Source organism: Typopeltis vanoorti, chromosome 6, assembly GCF_054136105.1.
Source record: "Typopeltis vanoorti isolate ZY-2024b chromosome 6, IOZ_Tvanoo_1.0, whole genome shotgun sequence".
Taxonomy (NCBI): Eukaryota; Metazoa; Arthropoda; class Arachnida; order Uropygi; family Thelyphonidae; genus Typopeltis; species Typopeltis vanoorti.
The window spans coordinates 85,457,013-85,477,781 of NC_143554.1; the positions used below are offsets into that span (position 1 = coordinate 85,457,013).

Consider the following 20,769-nt stretch of genomic DNA (forward strand, 5'->3'; position numbering starts at 1 on the left):
TAAATCTATATACTTATTGCAATGGGTCCGCGCGGTTAGCCCAGTGGCTATGCTCTTTGCAACCATATACTTGGGAGAAGGAGTGTCCTAGGTTCGATTCCCGTCGGAGATGTGAGAAACTGAAGGATCTTCCGCCGCCAAGTTAGCCGATCTTGGGCCCGGGCAGTAGGGTTTTCCCCCAGTTTAGCTGGGGTTTTTTCATCCCGCAAACCGGCATTAACACACACGGACTGCAGTCATGAATACCTCCAATAGGGATGTAGCAGAAAATAGTGCTACTTTTTTTAGAAATTAGCTAATTTAATTAGAAAATAGTGGCGTGCCGGCTGCATTATTTCGCCGTGACTCCTCATTAGGAGGAGACCCAACCTGTCTGAAGCAGATGGAAGGGAGAGATAGATAGATAGATAGTACAATGGATTGAAAGAGGGTTAGATAATCCAGAATCCTACTCTAACCCCCCCCCACATAATTTTTAAGCCACTTCAGAATTCCAATAATCTGACAGTCTCACACGGGGTTCAAATTTATCTTCCCCATTCACATCTACACCACACCGTAATACCGACCATAGCTTACTGGATGCAAATCAAAGACATGTACTGGACGACTAAAGAAGCTGGAGGACTGAAGATTTAGTGATTAGTTTCGTTAGGTCAAGGCAGTTAAGATAATGTGGAGAGTTTATTTTCTATCATTTGCATGTTCATGATGGTTGTCTATTTGGGGTGGAACCTGATTTCTGAGAGGGAAACCTACCATCATTTTTCAAGGGAACAACCCATTCACATTTGGTTCCTCAAGGTGTTTTCCTGAACACTAAATATCCCTAAAATCATAGAGAGTACGACATATACACCTGGTGATGCAATACTGAAATCATGACTAATCCGTAGTGGCCTTCTTGGAAAGCGGGTAGGCGGTCTATTGTCAAACCAGTGACAAACATACCGGAAATCACTTATATATCACACTTGCAATGACAGAGGAGAGGTGGAGTCCCAGAAATCCGAAAACTGCATTACATAATTTATGGATGACCCCTTATGAAATGTTTATCGTGTACTATGGCAAAAATTTTATTGTGAACGAAACCATTAATTAGAAAAACATTTTTTTCACAGCCGAAAAAAAAAAAGTGTACTTGTATCTGCAACTCAGCAATACTATTTGCGGTTCAATCTCAAATGATGGCACATTTTAGGGGAGTCGGGGGAAATGTAATAGGGGATCTAGAATTACTTCTCATTAAAAAAAAAAAAAAAACAGAAGTCGAAACTTCTTTTTTTTTTCAGATTTGTTTCTGATTAGACAGAGCATCTCATCATATTTAAAAAAAAATCATTAAAAATTAAAAAATTTGAATTTTTATAATCATGGAGCAACTGCTGAATGCAAACAAGCTTCACTTGTTCATTTATTTTATGATTATAAAATGTGGTAATGCTGGTATTATTATTATTATTATCATTATTATTATATATACAACTGTTGAGTTACAAAAATAGAAATGAATTCATCTGGAAAGTATCAAAGGCCAAATAATGTGTTCCAACGTTTATTATTTTATTTGTGAATGATTTTCTGTCTACAAAGCTGGTCTTCATGCTAGCGAAAGCCTTTTCTTGAGCATCAAAAATAAATAAGATATGATATGCACATCATAGATGGAATAAGGATTCCAAGACTGCCGAAGAAAGATTGAAGATCACTCCTTTCTCATCGTATCTGGGGGTGGGGGTTACTCATTCTTAGAAGCAATTCCAATCCCATGATGCCAGTCTGCAGTGAAGTAACTAAGATATTCATATTTGGTTTAAACAAGAAACCGTATATCTGAACATATTTGGAAGTCAGGAAAGAACAAATATATATATATATCGATGTGATAGTAACACAGAACTAAACTCCATTATAATAAAAATGCAAAAACTAGAACAATTCCAATAATTTTTTCTTCTTACGCAATCTCAGATAGTAAAGGTTTCTACATCCTTCCTTTGCATCCCTTCCCGATTCTTTTTGGACTTGCTAAAATAAGCGTCCTTTTTTTTCTTTTTTTTTTTCGCCCGCCTCCACTCATCGTGTCTGTGACGATCGCCAAGAACGGTCGTGCACTGTTTAACCCACTTTCTCTCTCTCTCTCTCTCTCTTCTCACTCGATGGTGTGTCAAATTGGGTCGCTCCGTCCCAAGTTAGGCAGTGATCAGAGAAAGTGGCTCGAGACAGTGAAAACAGAGGTCAACAGGGCAACACCAATGACGGTCTCACCATCTATAGACATTGTGCAAACAGGCGGCCCTGATTCATTCATCCAAGCGATCAAAACAGTTGAACTCTCACCAGCTTCTTATGAGCTGACTGTGCCGAAAAAAAGATAGAGAGAGACAGAAAGAAATACAGATGCCCTTAAGTACTTACCTCATTATACTGCGAAATTCCAGTAACACTTTTCGCATTTGAGAGAGTGGGCGTTGACGTTTCATCATCGAAATTCCATAAGTACCATTCATAGAGTTGAAGAAATTTGATCTTAAAGAAAATCACATCACTCGAATAGTAAACAAATTATTAACTTCTTCTATCTATTAGGGTAGATGTTCTGGAGGTGTGAAGCGATCACCTTAAAAGAGATTCAGAAATTTCCTAATGATTCTTTCTCTATGCCTATAAAAGCATTTTGTATAATTGTTTGAGACGAAAGTGTTAATGCATGTTACACAATTGCCAATGACAATGACTTATATTTTATCCATAACCGATAATTAATCTACACTTCAACATTTTTAAAACGTTTAAAATATTTTTTTTAATTCTAAAAATGTAGCATATACTTTTCACACATTCTATGCCATAACTTTATAATTACATTATGTCAAAGAGCGTTCCTAACAGCCCTTTCAGCTATTAGAGTACAGAATTACCAGAATGGAATTTTGGTAATAAACAAAAATCAAGAAAACTTGATACATAATATTACAAATAATAAAGTAACATAAAAATAAGTCAGTTAAACAAAAATTAGTATTTCCTTCCATTCACTGAAGTTTATTTTTTTTATCGACTGTACATCTGACATAAGTTACATATTTCTGTATGCTCTGGGAACCCTTACAAGTTTTCGCAGAACCCTAAGGCTCCATGGAACACAGTTTAAGAAACATTGGTTTAAAATATTAAATTGGTGCTGCTAAGGATAAAAAAAAAAAAATCAGTTCCGTTTTAGATTATTTACAGACATCGATCATTTGACCTTAATCATGTAGAATATTATTTTATTTTATTTAATCTCTAACGATTCTTTAGGTTTTTAAAATATGTATGCGGTTTGGAGGATGGCGGTATATCACAAAGTATGAGGAACTTTGTGAACAGCGCCCTAATTCACAGTAAAACTTTGTACTGAGAACCGGCCATGGTTTAGATCAGGGATCGGCAAAGATATCGACCCCTGGGAGTTGATGTGGCTGATAAATGTCTAGGGATCAAAAGGAAGTTTACATTTTTAATGTTCTTTATAAATTTCTTTAAGTATTTTCTTTAAATTTCTCTAAATATTTCTTATCGAGAAGCAATAATGAAGTAAAAGGGCGAAGGAATTATTATTTTTAAATTGAGAAATTTATTATTGATAACATTTATTCATTTATTTAACATGATGGGGGTCGATGAGGGATCAAGGATTCCATGGAGGGGTCAATGGTCTAAAAAAGTTTGTCAACCCCCTGGTTTAGATGCTTTGCATGCCAGCATTAAACAAAGTAGTGTTACACCATGCGATGAAAATCATTATTACCTTTTGTTTTAGGTCCATTTTTCCAACAATGCTTAACACCAAATGGCTGAACGGATTTTGATGAAATATGATATTTGGGGAAAATCAGTCATCTCAATTTTGGTTCAAATCTGACCACTTTTAGACCCAAAATTAGACAAAAAATAGTTGGAAATTATGTCAATGATATGTTACAAACAGAATAAATAAACAGATAGTATCAAATCCTTTCCAAGAACTTGGGTTAATAAATTACTTCATAAGTAAGAATAATAATCAGTATAACTTAAATTTTAACGAAAAAACTCGTACATATAACATCCATCTCATCAATAGAGTGCTTTCCCAAAATGTATTAACATGCTTGTATTATTATACTCGAGGGAAAAAATATTTCCCGTGAAGTGACCAGTATTTATTCTGCTCCATATATTTCCCTCCAGCTGTCCAATTACTACGTGATTCATGTTCTTGCATCCCTATCTTTAATTAACGAATCTAACCGAAACTTAAAATAATTCATTCTCTTGTTAGTCATCGCTGACGCGATGCAATATTAAAGTCCAATGATGGTCTACGAGTTCTTCGAAGTAATCCATGCAGCCTTTTATTTATTTATTTAATGCCATCAGATCTATTTCACGCATGAAATTTCAATTAAATTTTAGTTAAAACGTTTTAATAAATGCTACCTCCAAAGTTCTGAGTCATCAGAAAATGTGATTTAGTAGGAAATGACCAAAAAAAAAAAAAAAATCTCGAAACATCTGCTTGGAATTATGTTAATAAAATTTACCCATCCTCTACTGATTTTTTCACCTAAATAACTCATATCGTTTTAACTCATTTTATAAAGTTCTTTTTTTTTTTTTTTTTTTTGTCAACTGAAGACGAACGAAAATAATCAATTAATGTTTATTAGAAAGAAAAAAAAAATCACTGAAAAATTCAAACGACGACCCGACAGATGAACACGTAGGCGAGGCTGTAGAATGTTTGAGTAGGTGCACGGGTGTCTATGTACTACACCCGGAAGAACTTTTTGCATATTAGGTTTTTAATATAGTAAGAGTTTTAAGTTCGATCGAAATGGAATTTTTCCCATTATCTTTACATCTACAACATGAAAGTATCATTATAATCTTAGTGTCGCCTGAAATTTAACCGGGGAACACAGAAACAAGAAAATCTAGAACATAGTCTGTAGATTCTAATAATGCTTTGGACTGGCGTTTGCCAACCTAAGGCATTAAACGAAACATGTAGTATTATCACAGTCAGTTGTAGTTACTATTTAGGCAATCTAAATTTAGATAACCTGCAAAGTCTATATCTAACAATTACCTTTACATCTACAACATGAAAGTATCATTATAAGTTTAATATCTCCTGAAATTTAACCGGAAAATACAGAAACGAGAAAATCTGGAACATAGTCTGTAGATTCTAACAATGCTTTGGACTGGTGTTTGCCAACCTATAGCATTAAAAGAAACATGTAGTACTATCACAGTCAGTTATGTAAGGTATTAGAGTACTAGTGGAGTTACTATTTAGACAATTTATATTTAGATAGCCTGCAACGTTCGGTGTGACACTCTCCCTCTGCTCATTGGGGGCCTGAATTGGCTTAACAGTTTTATATTGTGGTAATTAGCCGATGATTTGTCGTGACTTAAAGAAATAAACCAAATTTCAACTTCTTTTAGCCCGTTGCCATGACAGAATTTTATAATCTTGATTAAAAATAAATAAATAAAATTATAATGATTGTATGGATCTCTCACTTTCATAGCATTATCGGCAATATTAAAGGCAGATGAATACAAAGAGGTGTTTACCACAGTGGCAGTGGTTGTTTTTTCAGTGTTCTACGGAGGGTGCAGGACACAGATGGCAAACAAAGTGCGACTATGGTTGTAGACTTTCTGATCCTCTCCTACACTCTGAGCTCTGAAGCGCGATAAAATTGCTAAATCCTGTGATATTTATAACCAAGCTCTGTAACCTCCCCTTTCGCTTTGTATTATTTGCCTTTACAAACCTTTGTCACTTTTTTGTTCGTCTTCCCCCCCCCCCCCCCCCCTTATATGTGTCGCATCACGAAAGGTCATGGTGATCGGATAAAAAAAGAAACTGTTAGGGCGTCATGCGCAGATTTAGGTTTTCGTTTTAATACATGCAGTGGGGGCATGTCGTAAAAATCAGCTTAAAGAAAGTGGCGAGTTTGGAGAATTTTTTGCGGGAGGTCATTCAAGGTTCAAAGACCGGAAATTATTTAGAACGTTTCAGATGAATATGATGAGTGTTGCAAAGTCTTAAAAAAAAAAAAAAAAAAAAAAAGAGTCGTATTTTCATACCTGTTTTCAACTAACTAAAGTGATTTTTTTTCTCGTGAAAAACACGTTTTTTTTTTATAAATCAAATAAAACTTACTTAATCCAAACCTCTTCTGCTTTTCCAAGTAAATTATCAAGTATGCTGACGTCACCTGATCCTGACACTATCCTTGCATGTCTTCAGGATAGCCATCTTTTTCATTATATTCTCTTTCATATGATCCTGTGCTATTTTTCACCTTTTTTTTATGGCCTTTTCAACAGTTCTTCAAAGATTTCCTTCCACCATTTTTATTTTTATCCCTGAAAAATCGTACTATAATCTTTCTCTCTTTTATTTCTTTAACTCTTTTAAGAATGCGACTTTCTTCCTTTTTATCACCCAAATTAGCAAACATCTTACTCTCTCTGGCTTTCATTTCGATGCTTTTTTACACTTTTCGTATTTTTTACTGCATGTCTTGAATGGTAGTTCTCTTTTTCCTTCCCACACCTGTCCATGCTTCCAGTTTATCTTTTTTGAACTTTTTTTTTTCCTTGAAATTATCTCTCCCTTCAGGTTTTTACATACTTAAAATGCTTCTTATCCCTCTTTACTTATCATGAATAATTGCTTAGATGGAATTTCTCTAATTCCTTTTATTTGTATTTTTAAGTAGAAGTTAAAAACAATGAATTCAGACCATAAGGCTATCTGATAGGGATTAACAAAATTTTATTTCAGAAACTGAAAATAGTCTTGCCTACCTAAAAGGGAAACTTTTCGCCAAGACTCAGACATGACTCTACATTTGTTGGTGCAAGATTTCAGGAAAGGGGAAGTCCCCTCTATACACCCCCCCTCCCATGACGAAGCAACAACCAGTGCTAAAGAATGATGTCGGATGAAAGCATCTTAGATTTTTTTTTTTTTTTAATTTCTCTTTCTTTTATTTTTTAAATTTTAAGAAAGTGCCAGTTCACTTCACCCCTCTTAGACACTCTGATATTTATGTAACATCTTATACTGTTATATATTGAGCTAGCCTAGTCTAAAGAACTTTTCTGTTATCAGCAAATGTACAGTATCCAGAATACGTTGCCTGTGTGTGTGTGCGCGCACACACACACACAGTCTATACGTTTACTTGATAACCGAATGATTTACGAGCGAAAGATGTCGTTATCTTACTGACCCTGTTGACAAACTCCTCAAGTTTAACTAATGAACGGTGTTATAAGTAAATCGTACAAGAGAATTTTCAACGGCTGTCTTTTTGTTAAGAAATATTTAATTCATTAAAGATAGCTCTTTCAATTTATCCTCAAATGTCATTACAACTTCCCTCATAAATTCTCTCTCCCTCTCTCTCTTTTTTTTTTTTTTTTTTTTGTTAAAAACATTTTTTTTTATGCGTTTCAATTACCGAGATCAACTGATGCATGCAAAATGAATGAAGCTATTAAAAAGCACACAACAGAGGGGAAAACCATCTCGTGCTATCATTTAAACAAGAATGAATAGGGAACAATCACATCACATTTTTTTTTTCGTTTATATTTTAGAGTCGTTATTTTGATATCAAGACATGACATCATCATTTGAGCAATCAAGTTGTCTGTAAGCTGACGTTTTCTGTCCTACTCGGTACTAGGTGCGTGCCTGTTTGTCTTGCTATACTAGAAAATTCATTATCAGGGTGACTCGTGGGAGGTAAATGCGTCTCTAACCTCCCCCCCCCCACAACTCCCCCCCTTTTCTAGTAAGAGCTCGCAAAAGGCTGTTCGCTGTAAAAATACATTATCTTATACCTGCGTCTTCTGCCGCAGGTATGAGATAATGATAGCAGACAACGATAAAGACCATCTCACCGCCATATTTAACTGGGTAGAATGCCGTCCAGTGAAATCCGTGACCTTCGCACGGCGTTCCTTAGCACGGTTGAAATAAGAGATATTGTAACGTGGGAAATATCAACGCTTCCACCTACTCGTACACGGGAATGGAAAGCCGGGATATAGGGGAGGTCACGTAGGATATCCGATAACAACACTCTCATCACAGTTTGCTCGTACAAATAATACTTCGGAGAGGTTGAATGCGGTCATTGAAGTGTGCCAGCATCGTTTGGAACTAGAATAAGGAACAACTCAAATATAAGATGTCCTAGCAGCGCGAATACAAATCGGAACGTGCATTTGTAACTATTCCTGTTTCCTAATAAGGTTATATGATAAAGATTTTAGTACGACTAATACATACGATCGTGTTTACTGTAATCACATTTCCTGTTACCTTGGCAACGCAAAAAGAGTGGTGAATTTCATTCTTTAGTTACTTTGTGGTTCAGTCCTATTTTTCTCCATGGTTGTTCATCGTAATGATCGTAATTTGCCTGGCGCTTATAATGATTAGCATGATTATTAATTACTGATGCTAATTTGTAGAAATAGAAGGACAAAAAAAAGTTCGCTACTGTTTATGTATGCATGAAGATATCCTATACCTTTACAAGACAGGTTATAGACTTGTAATGATCAGATTTTACTGTCCTTAAATTTGAACTACTGTTCAGAAACCTTGCTTTTATGTGCAATCATTCTTGGTTAACAACCTTTGTATCCCTGAAGACGTATACCAGGGTGCCTAGGAATAGTTGAATTTTTTTTTTCTATGTGGTCATACCGGTTTATATTAATATTATGACTATCAACTACAGAAGCGTACAATTCTTCAGCAAGTCAGTGGTCCTAAATTGCCACTAAAATCGTTATTGTTAATTTTAGTGACACTGGCAAGTACAGTAGCGCACCCAGAGGGGAGAAAGGGGCCCCTCCCCCCAACGAAAAAGGAAAAAGAAGCACTAGAAAAATTTCCAAAAATCTTTTCTTAATTAAAATTCATTTTTTTATCTATGTTGTGTCGTGTCTTCTATTTCTATACTACTTATGAATTAGCGATCATTGCAGATGCTCAGTCATAGGTCGTATGCGATGCGTCGTGTGTATTCTCAAATCGTCTACTCAACTCGCTCCATCCCCAAAAAAGATTAAATCCTGAGTGCACTACTGGGCAAGTATCAGTCCAACTATTAACACTGCAATTTGTGCCATGGAGTTCCTGCACTCCAACAGCAGATTTAACAAATAGACGGTGTGGACAAACGAAGAATATGTATTAAAAACATTTCTGGTTTTATTAGTTTTCTTAATATAATTTAATGTTTCATTTACTGAAATTTCCGTCTTGTATTAGAATTTTAGAAACATATAATAATACATAGATTTTTTTTTGTCATTTATTTTTGTGTTAGTGTTAAATATATATCAGAGCATCTGTAGCTTAGTCGGTTCGAAGCTCTTTACTTGGAAAGACCTGGATTCGAATCCCGAACCTTTATCGGGTCTTTTATTTGAATGTGAGTTGGCACATGCAGTAAGGATATTTCTTCCCATAATGAAGCATGACCGTCTATGAGAACACACGCAATTTATACGCATGAATTAAATTTAGGCATAAATATACTCTTATCTTAAAATTATGGTGACGAAAGCCTATCTTGGAAGGAAGATAAAGTAAGAGAACAATGGGATATAGAAAGATTTGTTAAACCTTAACAAATATGGAAAGAGGTCGTAGGCAATTATAAAAAAATGAGCTTCGCAATAGCATTCTTGAATAGTGACGTCATCATCGCACCAACGGAAGCTAGATTTATTTTATGTATCGTAATTAGTTTATTCATTGTCACAGCATAATTTAGTTTCGAATCATTTTGCCAAATTTTGCACTGAAATGGAACAATGGAAACGCCAAAATTGAGATGGTGGGGCACATTTTAAATCTGTAACATTGGAATTTTTAAATACTTTTTAGCCAGAATAAAGTTTTTCCAATAAAAATAATAATTGAAAATCAAAAATATAGCTTGAAAAATTTTAGTGAAGCTCACAATTCAAATGTATTCGAGAAAAATAAAACGAAAAGTTTGATTCCTTAACACCAAATGCATTATTCGCTTCTCAGTAGAAGCTACCAATTTTATCACTGGACCAAACACATCATTTATTGCTTAAATATTCTTCAAATCGATTCCCATAATGTTTACTGCAATTACGCTGTCATGATAAAAACGAGAAAAAATAACGTTTCTTCTCTGTACATTGCTATTTATTGCCTTAGAAAGTATGACATGACAATCCGAGCCAAAGCCTGAACGTAAGAACGCGCCACTAGGCAGTAGAGACAGATAAAGCATACGTGAGAGAAAGTAATCAGAATTTCAATTAGAAGCACATCTTTAGATGATGTTTGGTCGTTAGTGAATCATTCCGTAAATATATTTTAAAAAAATCGTAGTGATCATTCGTAAATGTATTTTTAAAAAAATATCCTGGTGATCATCCCCAAATATATTTTTTAAAAATATATTATATTCGTTTATTCTGGAAAAATTTTAAAGACGAAAATTCGAGGCAATTGTCTGTATTTCGTCACATAATAAACAAATCGCAACAAATATTTTTCTGCAAGAATTTTATTAACAGCGCCAATTTCAATACCATTCATTTATCTCAAAAAACTACTTGTCTTAATTTAATTATCATGCGATTTTTAAAGCACATTGTATTCGTTTTTTTATGTAAACTTTGGTATTAAAGTTAGCAAGAGTTAAATTTAAAATATCTTAAGTATTTGTCTAAGTTTACATTAATACCGTAAAAGTATCGTCTGCAAAAGCATCCATGCTTTCTTTTTTGCAGACGAACAATAGCGATAGCTACCGAAATCACAATAAAAAATTCTGTACATTCGAAAACGACAAATTGTCCGCTATATGGCACTGATGTGCTAAAGGGTTTTTAATAATTTTTTTATTTTATAATAATTTAAAAATTTTAATTTAAAATATTTTAAATAATTGTATACTTAAACGTATACAATTACTAATACGGTAAAAGACCTCGATGCTTTTACAGACGAAAATAGCGATAAATGCTCAAATAATAATGAAAAGAATTCTGTAAATTCGAAACCAACAAATTTCTAATGATGTGGCAAAGGTTTATGCAATCTCTCGTATGTTAGGGACTGATAATATACATGTGAAAGCAAGCAATAATAATAATAAAAAAAGAATATTACCACAACGCCAGCTAATATTAATCAGCAGATAACAAGATAAAGCATTTAATTTTGTGCGCAAAATCCTCTCTTTATCTTATTTGTGTGCAAACGATTTTATCTTTTAATATCCTCCCCTTGTCTACAATCGGGATTATATCTGCCACGTGTTCTAAATACTACGAAACTAGAATGAAGCGATTTTCAGAAAGATATTTAGAAAAGGAAGCTGAACCACCCTTTCCAACTTATCACACTTATTGTACTGACTGATATCTGGGACAAGTTCCTGGCTGAGATTCTACGCTATCTGCTTAGCCAAACATGGCACAAAATTTTTCGCATGTTATTTCTTTTGGTGAACCTGTGAAAGTTGCGCTCATTCAAGTGGATCTTTGCACGGAGGTCCGAAATACTTAAACCTTATCGCAGAAGTACTCCAAATATGTCTATCATGTCAGTTCTGACTCACTAGTTGGCTTCATCAGAAACCACTTGGCAACAGTTTCCTGTACTTAGACGAAACTGCATTCTGACAACACATTTGTTCGAATAATTAATTGCAGCTAATTATTATAAATTACTGCATTATTGAGCTTAAATTATACATTACAGATCATGAAGTTTTCCGTTGTATTTTATTAACTAGATTATCATTTGATTGTCACACACACACAAAAAAAAGCTTGTTTCATTTGAACTTGTTTCATGTTCACAGACGTTAAATTTATACTTCAATAGAAAATTCATAGGAAAGACAGATTTGAATCCTATCCAGAATACAAGGAAATCAATAAGGAATTTTCAAGTGAAGATGATTTAACCGGTCTCGTACGGATGAGGAGTGTTTTATCCGTGAAATGGATTTTTCATTCCTCAAAATCGACCAACCGGTGAGAAAATGGAATTAATGGATACAGTTTGCTACAATTGGTTGCTTAAACAACCAGATAATTAACCAACCAGAAAAGTCAAAACTTTGGTCACGTGATATTATGTTTGTTTCATTGTTTCCACTGTTAGAATCATTCACGCATTCTAACAATGTAAGGCATTATCGCACATGGGGATATCACACACACACACCATTTCTTCAATAATTAACAGATGCTAATCTATAGATAGGAATTATAAATAATAAAAACCATTCGAATTAAAGAATGGCAACTTCGAAAGAGAATTCTCGACAATGCTATCAAAGGGCGTTAACCGAAGAACCACCAAATAGACAGAGAAGAGGGGGAGACGCATCAGGGACGTTGCAATTAAGCATCGATTTCTACCGTCTGTATTTTTCGGTGACTTTGTGGTGGCTGTGAAAGGCATAGCCTCGTTGTCATGGAAACTGATGTCTGTCTGGAAGTCGGGAGGGAGGGCGAATGGCTTGAGGAGTTAGCAAAAGCGTCTCGCATCGCCACAAAGGACTGGACACAATATTGGAGGAAGGGGATAGGGAATGGATGGGAGTCTACAAGAGCATCAAGCCCATCGAAAATATGCCCTAATCCAATGAAAAGTTAAGCCTACATATTGCTGTTATTTCCATCATACGAGAGATATAATGCAATTCCGGTCCCTAGTAAGTTGATTACAGAGGGAATGTTCGTGCGGTTTATGCAAAGTAATAACTTTAGTCCTAAAATGTCCACCAGTAATAATTTATCGTCCTCGTTGTTCCAGATTAGGATGTTGTTAGGATATTCATGCAGACTCGCCAGTGTTCTGTTACCCTAGTTGTACTCGCGTGTAGGTGGCGTCACTTGATTAATAATTGTGGCTTTCGAGTAGTGTTTTAGAATTATTTAGATTCATCTATTAAAAACGAACAGACAACGGTAGTTGTTGAGAACAAAGCAAAACCCACACGTTTATATAAATTTAAATCATCACAAGGATTCCCCAACTCATAGTTATATATATAAATCCACTATACTTTCCGTATCACGTGGTATAGCACGTAATCCATCTCATCGACTGAAGCAGTACGAATTTCGATATGAGAAAAATTTAGCAAACCATTTTTCCCAATATTTGTTCACAGTTTGTTTTGTAATCCCTACTCACTGAAGAGCACGAAAAAAAAAACTATCTCTTTAGAGATAAATGAATACGCAGTTTTGTTATTAGATTGGTCTTGTAAGTGAAAAACAAATACTTCTCATAGTACTTCATCCAGAAAAAGTGATTGAATGATCTTGAAGGAAAAGAAACAATTATAGTACAAAAACCAATTTAATTAACGAGCTAATTCAATTGGGACATAACCCATTTTGTGAATAGGTATGGATTAAGATTTTTTTCAACTTATTAATACCAATCTGAGCTTATATTTGGCAGAGATCTTAGGCGTGACTTCGTTTCTCGATCATTTCTTAAAATGGAAAACTTCATTTAAAATAATGTATCGTTTTCGAAAGTATTCTCTCTCTCTGTCTGTCTCTCTTATTATCTAAATAATAAATACACCATTGGGTGGAAAAAAAACTTTTATGTATAAAGTGTTTTCATATTACTTTTCACAATACCTTGACTTCTTTAATTTTAATTCCATCTCGGACTGTTTATTTTAATGACTTCGAAATAACTGTAAGAATTCTATTTAATTATATCAGCATTCTATATATTTTTTAATTAAAGGAATTAATTTTAAAGACAAGAGCTACAGCAGTATCTTCTTGCACTTTTAAAAACTCCAAAATTCCAGCAAAAAAACATTAATATTTGATATTCCCTGTATAGAATCTCGCTATAATCTCAAACTAATCCGCTGCTTCCCTAATATGGGCTTACGACTAATCCTTATTAACTATGACTATTTATGAAAATACCCTCCAAATACATTTGCAATTATATTTTATAAAAAAAAACGCCGAACATGCTTAGAATTTGATATAACTGAATTTAAATAATACTTATTTATTCAAGAAAATAAACTTTTTTGGATTCTTCATATACATCTCAATACACTTATATGGATGGCTTCGACATACACATACACGAAAAAAAAAAAAAAATGGGGGGGGGGGGGACAGTCACTTGCAAGCATCTGAAATTTCCGTAGAACCGATAACAGAGTTTTCCGCCCTAATCTCGCAATGTGTAAATACCACTTGACACTCTGGTAATTGTAACCACTCCGATAAGAGAGAGATCACTGTCCACCTAGTTAGATGTTGCAACGCTTAGGTACTTATCAAAGAAGAGCTTCTTGCACGTTCAGAAGCCAATTCCCTTCTCCATTCCCACCAAAATAAGCAAATAAAAGTTCACCATGTATATCCCACACACAGAGAGAGAGAAAACGACCACCATAGAACATATTCACCTCACCATTAAAAAAAAAAAAAAAGACTGCTTCAATGAGACCATCTCCATTTTATTAATTCGTTAAGATTATATTCACCTTACAGTTTTGAATATTTATAACATCGTACTAAATCAAGCAGTTTATTATTTCCGTCATAAGTTTTTTTAATCTGTCGTCTCAATTTTAATTGTAACTCATTCTAATTAACCTTGCAAATTATCGTCGAATCTTTATATCTAATACAGTAATCAGAATTCTGTATCTAAGTCTTCGTAGAAAAGGTTTGGCTTTCGTTCTAAGATTCTCTTATGCGGAACAAACTAAACAAAGATTTATGAATGAAGATGTGGATAATGGAATCAGTTCTGTATTTAGGGAGGAGGATCCACAGAAGTAGTTTTTTAATATATTTACTAATAACCTATAATTATATAAAATATTTCTCAGTTTCAAAAATCATTTTTTTTTTAATTTCCGATGTTCTTTTGTATCACAAATAAATAACTACTATTTATTTATTATTTAATTAGTTTTTGATTATTTGTTAATTAAATAATTGTTATTTCTATATTGCATGTTTTTAGAATAAATAATCCCAGAGGTAAGTTACTACTTGAAAAAAAAACAACAAAAAAACTGGAGAACCTTTATTAGTTATAAAATAAGATAAGAAAAATTTATTTCGTAATTCAGAAAATCTCATCCTGTCAATAAACTTCCCTTTGTTTAATGCTCTCAAGTTCACGTTTATTAGATTTAAGAGAAAAAATAAATAAAAATAAACGCAAGATATTCAGCATTTTCACCGTAAGTGAAAAAATGTCTGTAACATATTCATTTATTTTCATTCAAGGCAAATATATTTTCTTGTATGTATATTTATTAAATTATCATCATCATCTTTTCGCTGTCATTTTTCTTCAAACAGGTGTTTTGCTAATCTTTCATTTCCCATTCTGTTTAAGATACAATACCATTTGAGATTTATTTCACCCACACTTTCTTAAATGCTAATAATGTCAAGTTCCTTTCTATCTTCATTTTTGATATGGATCTATCATCAGAGCCATCTAATTATTCCTCTAGTTCTCCCAACATCTCGCATATTGGTATTCTCTAGTCTTGGTTACTGTTTTATACTAATTCAACTCTCCAATTCTCGTGTTGCAAGTAGTTACATGATCTGGTGTCTAGTTGATTTCTTTCCTTCAAATTATTATTTATAATTAAAGTGGAATGAAATACGCGAAGTGACCCGTTCCACTTGAAATTACATGGTAGATGACAAGTAATGATTTTTATAATCGCTATTATTACTAAAATTTTCTTTTAAAATTATTTTTCTTTTCACTTAGATATTTAAAAAAAAAACGCGAATACTGTATTTAAATATGGCTTATTGTGCTTTTGAAAATTTTACAAGGATTAGTCTAAGTGTATTTTTCATGTCTTCAGAAATATGCCATCGTTTCTGGGAAAGCACACCACAACGGTCAACCCAATCTGCATTACAAGGACACCAGTGAGTGACGGCAAATATTTGGTTCCTTTTTGAGACATCAAATGACTTCATTTTGAACGGAATAAATCATTTCAAAATTATTTTTGTTTTATCGGATTCTAATTTTAATAATTATAGTACACAGAAATATATTTCATAAAATATTTAATTTGTAATATTTAAAACTGAAAATTGATACAAATACATATTGTGTAAACTTATTTCTTATTTCTCATAATACTCAAAACATTTTATGTTTTTCAAAATTTATAAGCACACTTACCAAGAACTTGTAAAAAAAATAGCAAACAAGTCACGTCACTTATGTTATCGGTGACCTAATAAAGGCGAATTTTGAAAGCTGTAACCCATATTTGAATAAATAGGGTATCATCTCATCTTTTTTTTAGTAGTAATCTTGCGAAATTTTGAGATGGACACACACACACACACACACACACACACACACACACACACACTCTTCTACAATATATTTAATTTTGCTTTCAAAATATCTCAAATTTTTTTTAGTTTGTCTTTTTTATTCAAGACTACCAACTTTCGGAATTTTAATTTTAGCTATTATTAGCAAAAAAATAGTTTATATATATAAAATAAAAATTCACCTTTGCAATTGATTGATTATAAAAAATACAAAATTAGAGAATCAACAGCAATACATGATTTTCATCACTTTCATCCCATTCTAACATCACCATCCTGCTTATTAAGGTCTAAAATAGCATGAAAATGGCTTTTTCTTATATTATTATTATTTTGTCTAAAACAGGGTGTGCAACTTGTTTGACCTAGAACATCGTATATATATATATATATATATATATATATCGAAATAAAACTATTAAATAATTTATAAATTATTATCTATAAATTACCTTAAATTATCATTGCGTTAAATGCGTACTTTTTATTGTTTGTTAAAATCTTCAAAGAGAATGTACATTTTAGTAGGCTAGGATAGAAAATCAACAGAATTTAAACTGTCATCGAATAGTTCGATTTTCTTTCATGGTAGTAGGTTTCCTGTTTATGTCAATCCTAATTTCTAGGTAGGAGATGATCTTTATCACCTGGTACAAATACTATCTTGTCTGAAGCGAGTAAAACTGTTTGATCTCTAGAGGAGGAATACGAACTCTATTTTTTATTTTATTTAGTTATTTATTTATTTTTTGCAAGCAGTGTGAATGATGGTCTTCAAAATATGTAATATGTTATACAGACATAGCGTCGACTAAACTCAGAATATAGCACTAAAATTCCACCGGCTATCCTAGAATCAAATAATGCCATATGAAATTTCTCCTCCAATGTTGATGTGACTGAAAGGAATAATCCGGATCGTGGTATAAAGGCATGTTGTTTTGATACTTTTTTTTTTTTAAACATGAGACCACTATACCTAAGAGTTTGTCACTACATTGCAGTTCAAACTTTACTCCAACATTACAAAAAATGAAGCAAAAATCTTAATGGAAGCTATTCGGATTGAAAACCTATGATATAAAGCAAAATAAAATCCACAAAACAAAATAGAACCCATAATATCCAATGAAAATGATGTATGTCACCACTACTACCATCGCTACCACAACTTCTATTCATTCAAACGGTCAATACATCCACGGATTCAATCCAAAAATGCAACGCTACTCATTCATGTGAACCCTCAAATTCGTTATAGCTGCTCAAAAATGTCAAGCCTATTCTGTCGAATTATTATTCTTCCCTTAGCTGACCCATCATTCTTCAAGATATGCAGATTGTACTGATCTTCGATTTTATGCAAACTATTTCCAGAGTAAGATAATGTTTCTTGGCGTCTCAATATCAATACCTTAAACTATATTCCTTTTCTGATTCATTTTCTATAAATGACTTAATTCAGATAGTGCATTCACCTAATGGCATATCATTTAATCATTACCAAGTGCCAAACACAACCAAGTATTTCCTTACCAGTCTGAAGATACTGTAGATGTCAATTCCCCATTAAGAAAATTATATATATATATATATATATATATATATATAATTTTCCCAAGTAAGCAAACAGACAAACAAGTCAGTTTGCGCCTGCAAGTGTTGCAAGTCTAGCAACACTTGACTTGTTTGTCTGTTTGCTTACTTGGGAAAATGGAGTAAAACCAGGTTTAAAATAGCTTGGTATCTTTAACATATTATACTCAAGGTAAAATACTTTCTACACACATACACACACACACACACACACACACACACACATATATATATATATATATATATATATAATAGAAAAAAAAAATCCTCGATGGAAATTACATAAAACAAAAGTTACTAGCAGAGCTGGGGAAAATACTATAAAATTTACTTCAGACATTGGTTTTCAAAACTGTTCCCAGTATCCAACTTCCTAATTTTCTAGTTTTAGTGCTTTTTTTTTTTTTTACTAGCTCTGGTTGCTAGAATGAATGTAAAAATTTATTTTAGGTCATTTTCAACTTATCTAAAATCAATGTATTACATGATGCAAAATATACACTTTTTTTTCCCCTGTAAGTCAACACCATAGCTATTTTCAAGGATTCTTCATCTCTGACAAACTCAAGGATGGATCTCTGCTAGGGTTCCATGTTTGAGTCTTCCTCCCACTTAAAACAAAATATTTAGACCCGCTTCCCACTTAAATGGAAGAATAAAGTCAATACTTATTTTAAAAACTGACATTAACACTATAAGATCAAATTCGTCGAAGCAAAATGCATATTTTTGTAATAAAATCTGCTATGTATTCACTATACTGAAATATGTATGTACGTTTCCTTGAATAAACTGAAATTTTATGTCCTCACGAATGCATCTTGAATTTGACGTTTTTCATTGTATATTAAGTTATTACAATATATATATATATACATACCCTTAATATTACCCTTAATTAATTAATATTTACCCTTAATGCAAAGCACATCTCCTGGAGGAGATGTATGATGCTTTGTATTAAAGGCAAGGGGCCACTACCCAGACTGGGTTCGACCTTTATGAGGTCTCATCAGTGGGAGCCAGGCTAAGAAATACTAAGTTTTAAGTAATACAGAGCTTATAAATATTTTACCAACACACGTTACCATAAGGTGCTTTGACCTTATTAAATAAAAATCTCAGGATGAGAGATAGATGTAGAAAGTTTTGTTTGCTTACTTGGTAAATGGATTAAAACCAGGTTTAAAATAGCTTGGTATTTTTAATATATATTATACCCAAGGTAAAAAACTTTTACATCTATCTCTCATCGTGAGATTTTTATTTAATAAGGTCAAAGCACCTTATGGTAACTTGTTTTGGTAAAATATTTATAAGCTCTGTATTACTTAAACCTTGGTATTTCTAAGCCTGGCTCCCACTAATGAGACCTCAATACAGGTCGAAACCGGTCTGGGTAGTGGCCCCGTGACTTTAATGCATAGTATCATACATCTCCTCAAGAAGATGTGCTTTGCATTAAGGGTAAATATTAAGAATAGTGATCAGAGCTTATTCCACCTTTACCACGAGTTGCCTAAGACTTGCACTACGTACGGGTCACCCAGACTTGCAGGCGCAAACTTGACTTACTTGGGAAATGGATTAAAACCAGGTTTAAAATAAACTTTCTTCATATATATATATATATATATATATTATGAATTTTTATAACACATTATTAAAATATTAAAAATGATGATTATACAGTTCTTATTTACAAAACTAATACACACACACACACACACAATAATAATATTTACAATAATAATAATAATGACAGAATGCCATGTTGATATTCCAAAACATCTCGAATAATATTTCCAACATTTAACATTGAAAAATATTTATTGCAGATTTCACGAACAGCTATTTCTGTGTTAATATATTTTGTAGCAGCAATTTATCAAGAGTTGATATTTTTTCCTGACAAAGGCTTTGCAGATCAATTAGATTTTACTTAGCTGAGTCAATGCATCTCCACAGGTAATTAACTTATTTATTCAAACACCATCATTTATTCTGAGTTCTATTTTGAGAAAAGTACTAGATGATTATAGGATTGTTTTTTAATTTGTTTTATCTAAATTATTTGCGATCGGAGAAAATAGTTGCAAACTATAATTAGCATTGCAAGTCCTTTAACACGTTGTTAACTGACAAAGGGATTAGAAGATTTCTAGTTTTGTTCTTCCTCACTGAACCAGTTTCGCAATTTTTAAGTCACGGTACATTTAGACCCAAGCGTCATCAAACTGTCTGTATTTAGCGTTGGCAATATTTAATGACATGTTAAAATGCTTCGTGAGTAAAAAGAAAAAAAAAAGTGTTAAGTTTCCCGAGTTTAAAAGGTGACTTGAACTACTGAGGTGTTTCTTATTCTTATTTCATGCCAGTTTCCACTTATGAAAGGTTATAAACCTATCGAACTTTTCAATACATTGGTGGGGGGGGGTGATTAAGGGTAGAAAGATTTACATGAAATGTTAGACATATTTAGACGTGTATTCAGACAATTTTCAGCATTAGAAAAAGTAATAAAAATCAAGCAAAAAGTTTATCAATATCCCAATGTAACATAATACTATTAAGCCTACTTTTGTCATTTCGATATTTTTAGTAAGAGAGTTCGGAATACGTTTTTAATAATATATGAAAGCTTAGAACTGAAAAATACATGAGGGGGTAAAATAACCGAATAACAGAACAAAAGTTTAAAAT

General features: G+C 33.0%; 1 long non-coding RNA gene across 1 annotated transcript in view; it reads right to left on the reverse strand.

The window, feature by feature from the left end:
• The window catches only part of LOC150105657 (uncharacterized), a 59,962-nt gene that overhangs the window by 17,515 nt on the left and 21,678 nt on the right, over window positions 1–20,769 (reverse strand). Inside the window, exon 2 of the long non-coding RNA XR_016548495.1 lies at window positions 2,422–2,623. This is a non-coding gene — a long non-coding RNA (uncharacterized LOC150105657). The remainder of the gene's footprint in view (window positions 1–2,421; window positions 2,624–20,769) is intronic.